The following is a 17,199-nucleotide window of genomic DNA, read 5'->3' as shown; positions in this document are numbered from 1 at the left end:
ATCAGTGACCCTATGGAGTTCAATGGCTGTGAATTCTCAATTGAAATAATTAGGGATAAGTTAATCACAACCCCCCACCTAAGACAAAAGGAATTTTGGACTGAGTGGCTGGAGGATGCTACAATTTGTGATTAAGCGGGACACTTTTATTTGTAGGGAGGAATGTAATCAAAGTCTTTGGGGAGAGAATGAGACATGTGAATGCTTCTTGGGAGGAGAGGAGTATTAGGGGGCAGAGGAGTGGGGAAATGGGGGAGAAAGGTTGGGGCTCCAGTGCGGGGAAGGGATGTATTTGGAGACGCATAGTAGGAGAGGGTAGAGAGGTTGAGGGCTCAGGTGAGGGCGGATTTGGGCATTGGAGGGGTGAGACAGTAGGAAGCAGGACATGAGGGTGAGTGGCAGGGAAACTGGGGGAGAATAGGGGCAGAGGCACAGATTGATCCCACATTTCCCCCCTCCCATGTGTGCCCAGATTTGGGGGGCTCTTGAACCTCTGGGGGCTCTGAGCCCCCTCTCTGTTCTCCTCTTACGAGCTGGGATATAGAGGGTCTTGCCCCTCTGTGAGCATCTGAGCCTCATCACTGCCCCCATTGCATATGCCAGGATCTGGGGGGCCCATGCCCATCTACATGGGTTAGACCCTTTACCCTTTATGTATGTGACCTGGGTTCTTGGGCGTGGGGCTTTCCTTTTCGAGAGGCCTTCTCCATGTGAGCCAACATCTGGGGTGCGGAGTTGAAAATGGGTATACTTCATGCATATCACAGGCTCTAAAGCACTCAGGAGGGGGATGAAAATACCCATTGAGATGAATGGAGCAGTTCACACATCTTAGAGCTGTATCAGTTCATATTCATATCAGTGTTGTGTTCTCATTCTGTGGAAATCATCACTTTGAGATGAATGGGCTACACCTTTCAGAGTGTCCCATGATGCAGATGGGTGTGTGGAGGAGCCTTTTCCTTCTAAGGATGATATTTCTAAGTGCTCTAAAAATCCACAGGTTTTCTTGAAGTTTTTTGAACCACGTGGAAGTACAGAATAGGGTTACTGATCCACAGTGGGGTCACTTGATTCAGAGGTTCCACAGATACAAGCCCTGGAAAAAAAGCACTTAGGTAATTTTTATGTGAGCACAGAGATAGAGACCAAACTATTGCTGTGATACAGGTCCGAATGGCTCAGTTGTTTTCCACCCAAGGTAGTGCTTGGTACCTTGGGGGCCCCAAATGGTGGATGATATTTAAGAACATGTTCACTTCTTCATTTGTGTAGCTGTGCAGTCAGGCAGGATTACAGGCTATGTCTACACTTGAAGCTGTGGGTGTGATTCCCAGCTCGATTAGACATACTCAGGCTACCTTTCATCCTTTGTCCATTATTAGTGTTAGATGGAGTATTGTGGGTGAGAATGAGTGGGTTGTAAAAGAAGATGTTCGGGTTGCTTGGGCATTTCGTGATGGTCAGACGTTTGAGTTTTGCTCAACTCTGTGTTCTGCAAGAGAATGACACATAACCAAGCACCTCTAACTGTACATTATTGTAGCTTTTTGCCACTGAATATTTGCACAATGTGGGGGAAAGAGTATTATGAGACATGCGGTAGATTCTGCTCCCCAAGTGTCTTCTCTGAGGCTCAAGGCCGATGAGGGGTGGGGTGGGGAAGCCAGTACAAATTACCGGGACCCGGTGGTCCGGAAGGGGTCTGGGGCCCGGCTTTCCCAGCTTCGTTGGCCCTGTTTAGCCGGTCCACCCTTGCTGGGGGGGCCCGAAAATTTTTTTTTGTAAACACTCAGTGGGCTCCCAAGCAAAGCCTATGCCTTAAATACCCTCTCTCCTCCTCCAGCCATTGACTGAGGATTCCAAACTTGAGAGAAAAAGCCAATACAAATGTATTTCCAGACCTTCTCTCTTTAAATGCAATCACCCGTTTGCTGTCTTGTTCACAATTCTCAGAAATCAAAGGGCAATGATGCTGTTCACATCAGTTCTTACCCTTCTGTTTGATGACTTAGTCATGTCATGCCAGCCAACATAAATGTGAACATCATTTTGGGGAGTCTAAGTAAAAGAGTCTCATTAGTCCACAGCTCTCCTGTCGTGTGCTTGCTAAGGCAAAGAACTTTGAATTACAGCAGAAGACACGGTGGCTTGCTAAACTAGGTTTCAATTCACTACTTGAATGTGACAGAGGGAAGTCAGTGGTCCACAGCTCACAAAACTGTACTACACTAACACAGTGTTCAGTATGTCCTCTTCTAAAATGCCAGAACACCACCACCAGGCACTGCACTACCAGTCAATACTGGGATTTGAGTCTAAGCTGGGACAGAAGCCTTTGTAAGTGCCTTCATATCCTGAATGACCTTATCTTTCTAAACAGTGTCTGTCTCAAGGGACATAGAAGAATTTAAATAGTGAATTTGCAAGGATGTGTTGTTTTTAAAAAAAAACTGAGTATTTTCTGAACAAGACCCATCTGAAAGCTTTTATAAAAATTAAGGCTAATGTGTTGACAACTGTAATACCAGTAGCTTTTAATCTTTGGGTTTTTTTCATTAATAGGGATTCCAAGACATGGGTAGCAGAAGATTAGGTTTATCCACTAACAATATAAAATCCTGTAATCCCTTGAAAGTTTAAAATCTTTCATGGGCTGGAGAAGGAAACACTTTATCAATATGTACAGGTAGTGGCCTCTTTTGACTATACAAGCACATCCCCTTGCTTCGGGTTAGGGAGGGGAGAGGGAGGTATTTGGAATATTTTGAGTCTAATAAATCTAATTTTAACCCTGTGCATCAATAAATGGAAAAGGTTTTGGGGAAACTGTACTACTGATTGTTCAGATAACTTTTTTGGTGGGCAGATTTCAGATTCAGGGAAATTTAATTATACTACTACTACTTCGAGTGCTTGTTCAGTAGCCACTAAGGTTATTTTGATAAAGAAAAAATAAGAGTAAATTAAAACAAAAGTAACAAACTGCAACTAGATACGACTAAAAAATAAAGTTCCTTAATGATGAATGGAACCATTTCCAGATGGAAACTTGCCAGATTACAATAAGGGTTACTTAAAGAGTTGCATCTGAAGAAGTGGGTTTTTTACCCATGAAAACTTATGCCCAGATAAACCTGTTAGTCTTTAAGGTTCAACTGGCCGCCTTGTTGTTTTTGTGGATACAGACTAACATGGCTATCCCCTGATACTTAAAAAGTGTCCCATGTTATAGGAATGCTTACTTCATTAAGAAAATTTCCCAGTATCAATCAGGACAGATTTTAGGGGGGAATTTCCCCAGTTGCAGAAGAACATTCAAATACCATTAAGCCCAACAAAGGATATTGCAAAAGGTCTCAATTCAGCAAAGCATTTAAAGAGAAACCTCTATTTAGGACAGTGGGAAGCAGATTAACAGGCTCAAGCATCTAGCAGCAACAGGATCTGAAGAGGGGAATATGGCTTTGTGCCTCAATTTACTGACATCATGTTTTGCGAGAAGCTTTGGTGTAAAAAAGAAGGGAAGCCAAGGACCAAGACCCAGCCTCCATAGTAATGGGTCGTATTGTCAGTGACTAGGGAACAGAATCCATTGCCATTGAAGTCTGTGGGCACTTGGCCATTGAGTTCACTTGCAGCAGGATTCAATCTTCAATGCCCTGCTCCTTTTTCTGCTTCACTGTAGGGCTCTATAACTCATATTTTAAGGCTTTATAAATTCTTGGTCATTCCACCCCATCTGTCTGAAAAGAATAAACTACTATGTGCGCTCCACAATTTCCTGAAAGTAGCATTCTCAGACAGAGAAAATGGAAGAATATCTATAGCTATCATTTCACCTATTCCAGATCCTAAAAATTAGGAGTAACGGTGGGGCTGGAAGCTATACTTTGCTTCACTTTCCTGGGTATGGATACAATACAATTTATTTTTATGTAGTGTCCTTCATACAAAGTATCATCACTTGAAGCATGGTTTTGTGCTCGCTGCCAGAACTAAGCTACTGAAGATACTATAATGACATCTCCTACATCATTATCATCAATATTATGACAACCCAAACTGACAATAGTGCTATGTATGGTGGTATAGTGATTTGTATAGTGAAAATAAACAATGCATCAGCATAATGGCTTAGAAGGAAGCCCGTGGGGTTTGTAATATTACAGGCAGAGCTGGTAGTACTGCCTATACTTAAGGTTGCCTAACACTTCCCTGTATAAGACCCTTTTTTCAGTTGCATGAGCAAACTTAATTCTGTCATTTCCTAATTTTGAGTGTTTGACTTTCAAACGTTGTTTTAATACAGTTTTTTTGTGTGAAATATGTATGTTTAAATTGTTTTTGCTATCGTTATTCTTCCTTCCCTATTCCTTTTCTTTTTGCTAACTAGATAGTTTGCTTTCTGGACCAGTGACTATATGTATGTACAGTGCAGCAGTTTTATGGTAAAGGCAGAGTTATAGGAAAAGAAGAACAGCCACTAAGGGCTTGGCTACACTCGAAACTCCAAAGCACTGCTGCGGGAGCGCTCCCGCGGCAGTGCTTTGAAGTGTGAGTGTGGTCGCAGCGCCAGCGTTGGGAGAGAGCTCTCCCAGTGCTGCAGGTACTCCACCTCCCCGAGGGGATTAGCTTACAGCGCTGGGAGCGCGCGGCTCCCAGCGCTGGGGCACTGTTTACACTGGCGCTTTACAGCGCTGTAACTTGCTGCGCTCAAGAGGGTGTTTTTTCACACCCTTTGAGCGAGAAAGTTGCAGCGCTGTAAAGCGCCAGCGTAGCCAAGGCCTTAGAAATAAAAGGAAGTGGTATTGGGGAGGCAGTAGGGATGTTTGTAAGTACAGCAGGACTGCTGCCTCTGCCCAAGAATGGAACCCTTGAGGCAAAGTGAGTGGAAGCTTCCATCTGATCTCAATTCAGAGGGAATGCTGGGTAGTGCATTCCCAGGACTTCTGGTACATGTATGCTAGTCTGGAGAGAGATTGCCTGCAATAGCCTCCCACAATCTGTCCCAGGTGTAGGGAAAACTCTGTGTTGATGTTTTAACTTTTACCTCTGAGGATGATCTGAGTTCTCAGAAGAAGACAAACCCTGCTCTGACCATTGACAAATGTTGGCCTGCCCCTGGGACCTTAGTTGCTATTGTGATGCATATAAATAACAATAACCCATCAGCATTTTAAGTCACTGCCAGTCCAAACCTGTCAAAATGGAGTCGGGCCATACTGCTTTAAAAATCATGACAGTTAAAAGAATCATATATATATGCCTCTGGATTTTCAGCCACTAGGGTTCACATTTTCAGGCTTTTCTCTGCAATCATGAGAACAATTTTTTTTAAAATGAAAGCTGATGTAATTACTTATTCCAGGAACTGGAGCTTTAGTGGACACATCCAATATCATGAATTGGCAACACTGTACTGCTCTCCTAGGGCATTGCTGAAATAGGGCAGAGTTAAGGTTGCATAGACAATTTTAACTCTGCATTTCCTGGTTTTCAGAAGTTTGAGTTTTGCTCAACACAACACTCTGCAAGGGAATAATGTAACACCAAGCAACCTTATCTCTTAATCAGCTGACCTTTCCATCAGTTCACTGAGAATCTACCTGGCTGTCTATATCAGCAGTATGCCTGCCTGTGGATAGATTTTCCATTTCTCACTCTTTGATATCCAGATTTCAGAAAGTTCTAGTCAAGGTCTACCCTAATGAGTCTGATCCAGTACCTTTAGTCTGGAGAAAACTAGGTTAAGATCCCATAATGTATTCCCCGGTTGAACCTATGGTGAGAACCTCACTATCTCTATTTTGTATGAAGACTGCATTTCTTGTGTCAAGCACTTCTGCAAGGAGAGTCTCAAAACTTGAAGATCTCTTAGCTGATCCTCCTTTCATAGCCTATCATAAAGATAGGTCTAGCCTAAGGGAAACCTTAAGTTCACATTAAAGGTGATGTCAGCTTTCCACCTCATTCAAACTATTCAACTTCTGGTGCGTGTGATTTTGTTTGTTTGTTTTGTTCTTCTAAACCCTCACTCATCCACAGCTGAAGAAGTGTTCCATACCTTAAATGTTTGCAGAGCTTTGGCATTTTACCTAGACTATGCAAAGTCTTTCAAATCTTCTCCCAGCTCAGCAAATTTCACATTGATTTCTGACTGCATAGAGCTGTGTTCAGGGCTGGCTCCAGGCACCAGCACAGGAAGCAGGTGCTTGGGGAGGCCAATGGAAAGGGGCGGCACGTCCGGGTCTTTGGCGGCAATTCGGCAGCAGGTCCCTCAGTATCTCTCAGAGGGAAGGACCGGCCACTGAATTGCCACCAAAGAATGAAGCTGCGCGGTAGAGGAGCTGCCGATCGTGGCTTTTTTTTTTCTTTCTTTTTTTCTCTTCGCCGCTTGGGGCGGCAAAAAAGCTGGAGCCAGCCCTGGCTGTGCTATGATCTTGCTAAAGTCACTCCTCCACTAACGATAGCAGCTCACTCTACCAGAGCTCAATCAACTAAATCAGCTTTTCTGAACAACATTCTGTCACTGGGGCACCCCTTAGGCTCTGGGTGGGGCCCCAGCACTCACCCAGGCTATGGCTCTGGGATGTCTAGGTGGTTTTCCCACTTCAGTTCCAGCCCTAAGAGGCTCATCTCTCTGTCTGGTCCCCAGATAATCCACCTCTTCTGGGGTTGTCAATGAACAGCAGGAAAGGGTATTTAACACAAATGGGTTGTCCCAAAGCTGGGTTAAGGCTTTCTCTTTTCAGAGGGCGCTTATCAGGCTGTGGCACTATACTAAGTTCACAGTAATAGAGAGGAATAGTCCCCTCTCAAGGTGAGTCAGGGGCAGGCCCTTCCTTCTTCATGGAGGGGCTACTGGACAGTAGTCAGTAAGGAGCTCCTAGCTTTGGTCGGCACTCTCTACCCGAGCTGAGGACCGAAGGTCTGGTCTGCCATTAACTGAGCTGGGTTTCTCCTTCTTAAAGCTCCTCATTCCAATTCACACCTCTCTCACAGGTGTGAAGGGGGTGGGGCCGCCTGAGCCCACACTAGCTCATTAAACCCATGTTGCCCAGTGTGGTCTTTGTGTACTTTATGACACATCCCTATAGTGGATAACTGCAAAGCAGCAATATGGTCATCTGTACATACCTTTTCCAGACATTGCACCGTCAAGCCTCTAGAGCCAATGCCACCTTTGGCAAGTTGATGTTGCAAAAAAATCTGCTCAAGTGATCCAAAGTCCCACCGCTTCGAAGGGAACTGCTGATGAGTCACCTGCAGTAGAATGTATATGTGCACCATCACTTGAAGGAGAAAACCAAGCTTACTTATCTATTCTGTAACTGTTTGTTCTTTGAGGTATGTTGTGCACATATACATTCCACAACTCTTCCCAGCTTCCCTGCTGCTTTGGACCTTATGTATACGTTGGTGTGAAGAAATGCAGAGAGGCAGTGGATATGTCCCTTCTATGCCCTTGGCTCAGCTCATGAGGAGAGCAGGTGCTTGTGTTGACTGTGATACTGCTGGCAAAAGTCTCCAACTACAGTGCGCAAGGTGCACTGGCAATAGAATATATATGTACACAACACATTTTGAACAACAGTTACTGTACTGATACATGACTCTTCTCTTCCTCCCCCACCCCCAATGAAAGTTAAGTTCTGTACAGGGCTGGCTCCAGGGACCAGCCAAGCAAGCTCGTGCTTGGGGCGGCAGATTCTAAGGGGCGGCGTTCCGTCCAATCCTAGGGCGGAACGGCTGCCCTTTTTTTTGTTTGCTGCTCTGGCTGTAGGGGGCGGTGGTGCGGAGGAGGGGAGCACCCTGCTGGGAGCCAGCTGCGCACTCCATCTGCCCCAGCCGGTGCCAAGTCTGCAGCAAGCCCAGCAGCCCGTGTCCTTCCCTCCCCGCCGACCGGAGTGGCGCGGAGCCCTCACAGCAGGCGGCGCGTCGGGAGGGGCCGAGTGGTGAGCGTCCCTGCTGAAGGAAGCCCTGGCCGCCCCTTCTCTCTTTTTCCCCCCCGCTCCTTCCCCCTGCTAGCCGGGGCGCGCACTCCACTGTTTGGGGCACGTCTTTGCCACTCCAGCTGCCCTGCGGGGTTTTTTTGGTGGCTTTTTTGGCTTGGGGCTGCAAAAAAGCCAGAGCTGGCCCTGGTTCTGTAAGGCTTAATTACATTCTGTAAGTGCTGGCCAGTCCTGAAATTGTTAAAACCTGACTTTCCAGAAAAAAATTGAGGCTCTTTGGAGAAGAAAATGACCTGTGATAGTTAAATACTTTGAAAAAGTTTAAGTCACAGAGAGATTCATCCATCTCGGAAATGTCAATTCTAGCTATAGATGAATCCTAAAAGGCTTTCTGGCTGAGTTCAGGTAAGCATGTAAAAGTTCAGATGATTATCCACTCCTTTTTGGTTTGGAACTATGGAAGCTTCAAATGACTGAGTTCTTGCATAACCAGCTGGGGTATATTTGCATATATTTTTCCCTGGAGAGTTTCTGGGAACCCTCTTTAACTTTGTTTGTCCCAAAAGTGCTTTCTCACCTGGCACACTGTTTAAAAGAGTCCTTTGAAACTCATAACACTTTCCAGGGTTTACACTGATCACATCTTCCTCCCTAGAGAAGTTACATACAATCCCACAATAATACATAAACATTTTCATTTTTAGTTCAATGAACTCCTAAGATATTTAAACTTGCAATGTGACAAACTCACACCATTTAGTCCCCATGCAACACTGCAGGAATTCAGCTGGAGAATATTTATTGGATCCTGAAGTAGTGAAAAAGGACAGACAAGCAGGTAGTAAGTTGCATCTGGATGCACTAAACCATAAATAAACAAGTTTTATTTGGTTCATAAAACTACTATCTGCATGCCAATCATAGCAGAAGTGGTGCTGATATGCATTGCTGAAATTAAGGATGAGTAAATGGTGGTGATAAAATTCTAGACTCATTCAATTATTAAGACCTTGTTGTCAGCTGAACAGAAATGATACATCCAGGAGCAAACCTCTACCACACAAAGCAAAACCATATGAAAGCTTTAAAATTTTATTTGACCTGGTGCCTGCATAAATTAAAAAAAAAAATTATGGTGAGCGAGCGAGGTCTTATCTGCTACCACCAGGTCCCATCAAATTGCTCCTGCTATATGAAAAAATAAAACAGAAGAACTTGAGGCTACATCTGTCCCATAAATCCAACTGAAGAGGGCATGGTTGCAGCTCTCTCTGATACCCATTAATACTACTCCATACGTTAGCCAGAAGCAATCACTCAGGGTGCTCTCTCCTGCAAGGCAACAAGTGTTTTGCATGCAGTGCTCTCATTCACTGTTGAGATGGGACACAAGGGACAAATGATGGACTCAAATTCAGATCCACTCTGAAGACTCTAAACCAGAAAGTTCACTTGTATTTTCTTGATCAGCCCCCCTATTGTTCTTATCAGTTAACTCAATTTGATACTCAATTATTCAGCTGTGTATGTCCATGATGGCTGGTAAGGCGGTCTAGAAAACCACAATCCCATTTTGTGGGGAAAAAAATAGGTTTCTAGATTTGTTTTTGTTCAACAGGACTAAATCAACATTTTTGAGGGAGCAACAGGATAGCAAATAGTCCAGGGGTTTGGGCATTCAACTGACATATAGAAGACTCAGATTTAAGTTCCTGCTCTGGCTGAATCAACCCAGAGATTTGAACCTGGGTTTGCCAAATCCTAGGTGAGCATATTAGCCACCAGTTATCAAGTCAGTCAGTTTCTCCTGATGGAACTGTTCCACTGTGTATAAATAATTCAATTTTCATGGGACTAGAGAGAGAGAGACAGACTTACTCTATAGCCTGTTAGTTAAGGTCTCCCACATCCCAGAAAAGTGCTGCCGTTAGCCTAGCGGTTCCTGCTCAGGTAGGGATGGGTGCATTCATGAACACACGTCAGAAATTCCATCCTGGATCTGAGAATTCCTTCTGACGATTCTCATTGAAACCAATACTTTTTAATGAAAAGTTTTGGTTTCGATTAATCTGCATTTTTAACAACAAAAAATGTCATCAAGAAATTCCTAATCAGCTCTACTGTTTTCCCTTTCTGTGGCTTCCCTCTTAATTCAATGTGGCTATGAGTTTCATATCTTTACCACTTCGCCACAGTATATCCCAAGTAAATTCAACAGCATGCTATGATGCAGATTGCTCTTTTTGGCTCGTTCTGTATGTTTTGCTGTTTTTCATGCTCTATTACTAGTTAATGCCCACTGTTGATCAGCCAATTATGACAAGCTGTTGTCACATTTTTGATTAATCACATTATACCCTATTGGTATATTTTGTGATGTTTGTGTTACACTTCTTCACATCTCCAATTCCTGCTATTGAAGAAAGTGATACTGCCATGCAGTTAAGCCTTTGGTGTCCAGACTTCTGAATGTTGTTTTCTGTAATAATAAACGATAAAACTTGGGTCATCTGGCATGTCTTTGGGTATTTTGATTCTGACAAGTATTGATTTCCCCACACATTATTTCCTGTTTTTCTCCAGTTTAATGGTTGACTTGCCACAGTATGATTCCAACCTCTTCCTGGTGACTGAATCCTGGATGTTCCAGTCTGTAGATCTGACCCTTAATCGTTGCTGTTCCTCTCTATGCCTAACAGTGATATTCTGAAACCTAACTATTGGCTCTGAGACATTGATATATTTAAATGGCTCATGAAAAATGACACAAGTTCATTTTTCAAGATTTAATCGTGGGGACTTTCCAATATATATTCAGGGAGAGTTGTAATTCTCACTTGTTCTGGAGGCCTGAGAGATTCTAAGATCATTAACACTGTGTTCTTTACAGTATGGAGAGGCTGTACATGAATTATGCTGGTGTTAGCTCTGGTAGGACGTTGTGAGCAGCGTTCAGCTGAGGCCTTGAAAGCTCACTGTTGAAGTTGTAAACAGTGATATGGGAACCAATTAAAAGGGAAATCTCCAACCCCAAATCTTCACATGGATGTGTGAGATGTTACAGGCTAGATCCTTCTAAAGCTCATTTAAGTTATTTTTTCTTTCTTCTTCATTCCATTGCACTACAAAACTATATGCATTTTTTTTACTTAATTTTTTGTTGTTAAAATGTTTTTAAATCACATGACCATCCAAATATATTGTATATTAGTAGAAAGATGCACTTAGGCTCCCAAATGCTCTTTGAAAAATAGGTTACTCCTAGTCATGTTTAGTATTTTTTTTTCTCCTCAGGATGGAATCTGCTTTCAGACTATTTTTCACAGAGGATAAGGATTAGTGCCCCTTTATCAATGTTGTCCATATCCCCACTCGGCATACTTTATTATCACTGCTAGAAGGTGCTTCTCAAAGACTGAGCTGTGAAGCTGTAAAAATCAAGCTTCTCAAAGCTGGGGAAAATTGAAATGTCATTCTCTACAAGGAGTTTTAGGAGTGAGACTAAGCATTTACCTCAACACAGGCCATCCATTCTATGGCCTAGTTCAGAAACTTTCAAAATCAATTTTAAATCTTTTTCTTATAGCTCTCATGTCCCTTCAATATCATACTTTATTATTAAATTGCCATACTCAGAGCAACATTTGGGGAAGAAATTGATTTGTTATTTGCAGTGACTACTATTCTTCCTCCCTCTGCTCTACCAAACACCAAACTGGATGCAGAACTTCCTATTTTCACTAGATGCAATAGGCCACTGTGCTGTTTGACAGACAATTCCTCATGTTCATCGAACTAGCAATGCTCTTCAAGGCTAAATCAGATTTATATGGAATGGTAGGTCAGCTAGCGGCATTATGTACCAGTCTGAGTGGCCAGTTTAATTCGCAGCCAAAATATAAATAGTAGCATCTCCACAAGGAGGAAGCTGACATGCTAAATGCATCTGTGGCAAATCAAATTAAAATAAATCCCATTATCTTGTTTAGGATTCTGCTTTCTACTGACCATGTGTTTCAATGTCCAAACAGGCCAGTTATTGCAGAGATATTTCATTTCTCTAATATACTGGCCTAAAACAGAGTATAAAACTAGGGGTGGAAACCCGAACCATACAACAAGATCATTATTTACAATTAAACTATATTCATTTGTTTTCTCTTTTCCCTGCCAGGGTACGTATCACTCAGCTGAGATTACACTGTTAGCAAAGCACATGGTATTTTTTCATTTTTAATGCAGCCCCCAAACATTTTTATTTAGCTCTCTGTTATCATAGTATTACTAATAAGCTGGTTGGAAGACAAATGTTTTTAACAATACTTATAACCTTGTCATGCTCTGGGGTTTGTTTTCTGATGTTTATGAATATTTCTCATAGGGACTGAGTATAGTAAACTGTCCATTAACCTCTCACTTTACAGTCTTCATGTTATTCAAGAAAGACAAAAGAAACCAATAAGCATTGGGAGTTTTTAAACAAGATTATTTTATTACTAAGGGAATGAAGGACATGAATAAAAGCAGAAACAAGAAACACATGTACAAATTTTTATATAAAATGATACTGTGGGTGGAATAAAAAGCAAAGAATAAGAGGAACATGCACTGATCCCTTTGTACCTTTGCTCACTCTGGATCATTAAATTCAGCTTCATGGGCAAGACCTGACATTTAAGTTGCATATTTAACTACGCTTTGACACTGATACTTTCCAACAAGGGATAAGAAAATAATTTGATTTTCAGAGCAAACTATTACTATTTTAAATATTTAAGATAATGTAATTTATTTTTTTCCAACACGTAGCCACATTATAACCAGAATATCCCCAAAGGGACAAATTCTCCAGCATTAAGTATTTTACCTAACTAAATTTTAATTAAGGAAACTTGAAAATAAATCCCATCTTTTCAGTGGCCTGTTTCCTCAGTCTGTTAAATCTTTGCCAATGAAAATAGGTCTTGGATTCTTATGTAAAACAGCAAGCAGTGTAATTAACTTTTCCAGCAAACCAATCATGCGCTTTCAGGTATCTTAAATATGTAGACTGCCAGCGATACATTCTTCGACAGAACTTTAATTGAGATAATTGCATGTATTTTAGCACTTTTCCCTTCTGTTATGTTTCAGATTTTAAATTGTGTTCTGTTTCCTTGTGCTGGCTCATCATCACTTTCACTTTTCATTTGACAGAAAGAGTGATAATAATTTTAGAAGAGGAAAACATTTTTGTCAGAAAGTAGCAGCCCATTTCCACCTGCATGGCATGATGCTGTGTACAAAGCACTACATAGGTAAGTTCTGTGCATATTATACTTTAATGATTTCCTTTGATTGGAGGTGTGACCAAGGATCACACTTTTCCTTCTCAGGAGTGAAAATTCAGTTGTTGAACTGTTCTGTTGTGACTGTCATTTCATTCCCAATGTGGACCGACGAAAACATTGCATATATATCATAATATTTCTCCTGCCACTTTGTGTTGTTCTATTTATGTACTTTAAGTGAATATAGTGCTCTTGAAAATACCAAATCGATAGCACTGGAGACTGATTTTCTGTATTTATCCACAATATAGGTATAGTGCAAGCTTTCCCATACCTCTCTGCTCATGTATTCATAACCAGAACCAGGAGGACCATCTGTAAAGGATGAGAAGGTACAATAGTCACCACCATTTATTAAGTGCTACCATGTAGCAGTCTCAGATACACCATTTATGCACTAGATTTTCTAGAGAATGGTGTGAGACATACAATGAAATGATTTCTGATAGCAGCGAGTCGCAGCAGTTGGTAAGTGTTCACTTTTAATGTTGACTACTCTTTATCAGTCTCCATGCCCATTTAGCCCATGGCATCTACTCACAGAATTTAGGGACCCAAGTAGGAGGGTGTGGGAAAATAAGTAATACAAACAAGATTTATAATGCATCAACTGTTAGCATTGTTTACATAAGATAATGTGTGTTTCATGAAGTATCAATAATAATACAATATTATTTCTTTTGTTGGTTTACTCAGATATCTACACCCTCCCCCCCCCCCCCCCCACACACATGCACAGTTTTTGAAGACCAGCCGTAAGTTGTCTGTGGGTGGCAGATATCTCAATCCTTGTATATCTGAACTATGAAAGAGTTAATTATATCCCACTTCACTGCAGCTATAGTTAGATTCATGGGACTTCTCTGTGTATAATGCTGCACTTTAGTAATGTGTGTCACTGTAGAGACAAGACACATTAATGCAGACCTGAAATTATTAACAATTATCGTGACTTACAGTACTTGAAAATATCAGAGCTAGATGAGATTCATTATGAATAAAATTCATTATGAATGTAGCCCTTTTTGGAGTAGTAAATATTTCATTATTTTTTTTAGTGCAGTTGTTATTTTTCAATATTTGCTGGGTAGTCTGGACAAGTAATGTTTTAGTCTAGATGTTTTTAGTAGTTAATTTTGACTATTTGTTATTCGTTATTCATTTTGTGTCACATAGCATTATTTCTGCTCCTTGTTTGGATGTTGGGAACTTTCAGACAGCAAAGACTGAATAACGCCTTTCCAATAAAAATATTTAGATGAATAAACATTTGTAAAACTTTCAAGATTTGTGAAAATTTTCACAGGTACCTCACAGATGTCCAAATACTTTTGTGCAGCCAAATAATATGACCCTTAAATTACAATGAACTGAACTTGGTGTTTTTTAAGTAGTCATTAAGCAATTTAGAGCTAGTCAGAAATATTCCCTCAATATTTTCCCTCAGATTTTATCAATTTTTGTTGAAAATTGAAACATTCTGTGTAGCTGGTTCAATTTAGATGAAATTCCTCCAAGCAGTCTTTGAAACATGCCTGCCAAGACTTCCAGGTTCCAGGGCAGCCCTCCAGGTGGATGGTCCACATGCTGGGAACTCCAGGGTTTTCCCTTTTGTGGAGAATTTCAAAATGTTTGGTTCTCATTCCAAATCAGGACAAAAACCAAATTTCAAAATATCAGAATCATCTAGTAAATGGAATTTCTCAGCACAGCTCTATTACAAATAGATTCATGTATGTTAAAGGCAGAAGGAACCATTAGATCATTTGGTCTGACATCCCATATAATAAAGGCCACAGAAAAACTGAGCCCAATAACTTCCATTTGCCTGAAAGATATCTTCTAGAAAGGCATCTAGTCTTGATTTGAAGACTTCAAGAAATGGAGAATCCACCTCTTCCCTTGGTAGTTTTGTTCCAGTGGTTAATCAGCCTGACTGTTAAATAACTGTGCCTTATTTCTAAGTTGAGTCTTCCTTCAATTTCCAGATGTTACTTCTTATTCTCTGCTACATTCATAATCCCTATGTTACCTGGTATTGTTGTTGAAAATCATGAAAGTAGTGATGGTAACATTTTCTCTCATCAAAAGTTGCTTTGATATCTTTGGCAATTTGAATGTCTGCCTCCTAACTGTCTCAAGGTCACTTTGATTACAGTGAATAGGGTCCCAACAACTTGGGGGGATGATGTCTAGAAAATGTTTTCCATCTTTGATGAGAAATCAAAACTCATGTTTTGCTTCTTTCTTAGAAAGTCAAAATAAATATGTATTCTGTTCCTCAGTGCAATCTAACCTATTTTTTCCATTAAGTAACCCAATGTTTTTGCCAGTTAAACTGTTATATGCTTAGCAAAATTTAAATATTTGTGTCCAGTGGAGGGGAAAGTTGAAAATCAATTGGTAAATTCCTCTTCCAGTGGGAGGTTTTCATAGCCTGAATTTTCCCTGTGTCATCAGTAACATCCAGATTCCCAGCAGGGAGAACTTTGATAGAAAAAGTTGTCTAGCTGTCTCAGGACTTGTTTTGTGAATGAGAATGAGACAGACAACACTATCAATTGAATGGGAGTCAAGAGATTTGGATTCTTTCCCGAGCTCTGTCACTAAGCTGCTGAGTCACAGTGGGCAAGTTTGATTAATTTTCCATGCCTAACATTCCCTAATGATTGAAGAGGAGACTTTCAGAAGCACCCATGGGATTTTGTAGCATAATTCTCCTTGAAAGTCAATGGAACTTGTGCTCCTAAATCTCATAATTGTTTTAGAAAATTTCTCTAAGAATCAGTTACTTACCAAACACAGCATAGTTTAAAGTACAGTTCTGCTCCCAAAGTGACTATAAAGAAAAGCAGCATGGAGTTTCTGGTTTATTTTCTCACTATTTGATATCACCTGTGTAAATTTTCCAAATAAACTGATGGGGGATTTTTTTAACTGCTATTCCAGCAAACTCACCCAAAGCTCTGAAAATCAGATCAGGATTTTTCTGCCCAAACATATGACCCCTAACAAAGTTTAAATTAGTTCTTCAGTGACACCTGTGCAACCCCACTGCTGTTGTAAGATTGACACAGATGTAACTTATTGGAACTTAGCAGGTAATTCTCCTGGTGATGCAAGTGGTGGCATTTTGTGTGGCTTCAATCTACAGCATGTAAAATGAATAGAACTTTAGTATCTCTAACAGAAGGGAAAAATATCCTTAGCACAGAGTTAGCAAGAGTATAAAAATATGGAATATATGAAAACTGGAATCTATCTTAATCTGCTTGTACCTTTCTTCAAAATCCATATTTATACTCTTGCTAACTCTGTGCTAAGGTTTGTATCTGCTGTTGAGAGTTCTAGTAGCATCTCTGTCCAGAGTTTCCCTGAGAATTTCTCAAGCTACCTTACTCTTCTTGAGTCTTTGGACATCTATATATCTCTGTAGCATATGCACACTTTCTCTCTGTTCCTTGATCAAACTCTCATGACTCATTTGACAGGTCCACCCCCATAAGGCCAGTAATTGAGTAGCAGAATATTGGAAAGTATTGTTCTTTGAATGCTAGTGGCTGCAAATTGAGGTCCCTTCTAATCTGCTGCAGGAATTGTGTATACTCCTTCCAGCTGTATCATATCCAAGTGCAGTAGCAGCAAAGAGTCTATCCTGGCCCTAGGAAATTAATCCTAGCTATGCAAGGCAAACCCCCCTTGCAGGGAAGCTCATCCCACGGTACGTTTTTTAAATCTCCTCCTGAACTGCTAGACCATATAGACTCAAGAATACTCAGGAAGATGTAGAATGCATCTCTCACTTGGAAGTTCTAACAAGAGTAAAAGGCAGTAATCATTTTATATTATTTTTTAAAAAATTCTTTTTTCATTGCTTAAGTCACTTCATGTGTTTTTGAATAAGCACAGGGAGG

General features: G+C 41.0%; 1 long non-coding RNA gene across 2 annotated transcripts in view; it reads left to right on the top strand.

The window, feature by feature from the left end:
• Positions 1-17,199, top strand: part of LOC120372889 — a 242,721-nt gene that overhangs the window by 134,360 nt on the left and 91,162 nt on the right. For both annotated transcript variants that reach the window (XR_005585244.1, XR_005585243.1), the window contains 2 exons: positions 13,152-13,252; positions 13,537-13,617. This is a non-coding gene — a long non-coding RNA (uncharacterized LOC120372889). The remainder of the gene's footprint in view (positions 1-13,151; positions 13,253-13,536; positions 13,618-17,199) is intronic.

This window comes from Mauremys reevesii, linkage group 10 (assembly GCF_016161935.1).
Source record: "Mauremys reevesii isolate NIE-2019 linkage group 10, ASM1616193v1, whole genome shotgun sequence".
NCBI lineage: Eukaryota > Metazoa > Chordata > Testudines > Geoemydidae > Mauremys > Mauremys reevesii.
This window is presented reverse-complemented; position numbering and strand designations above follow the sequence as displayed.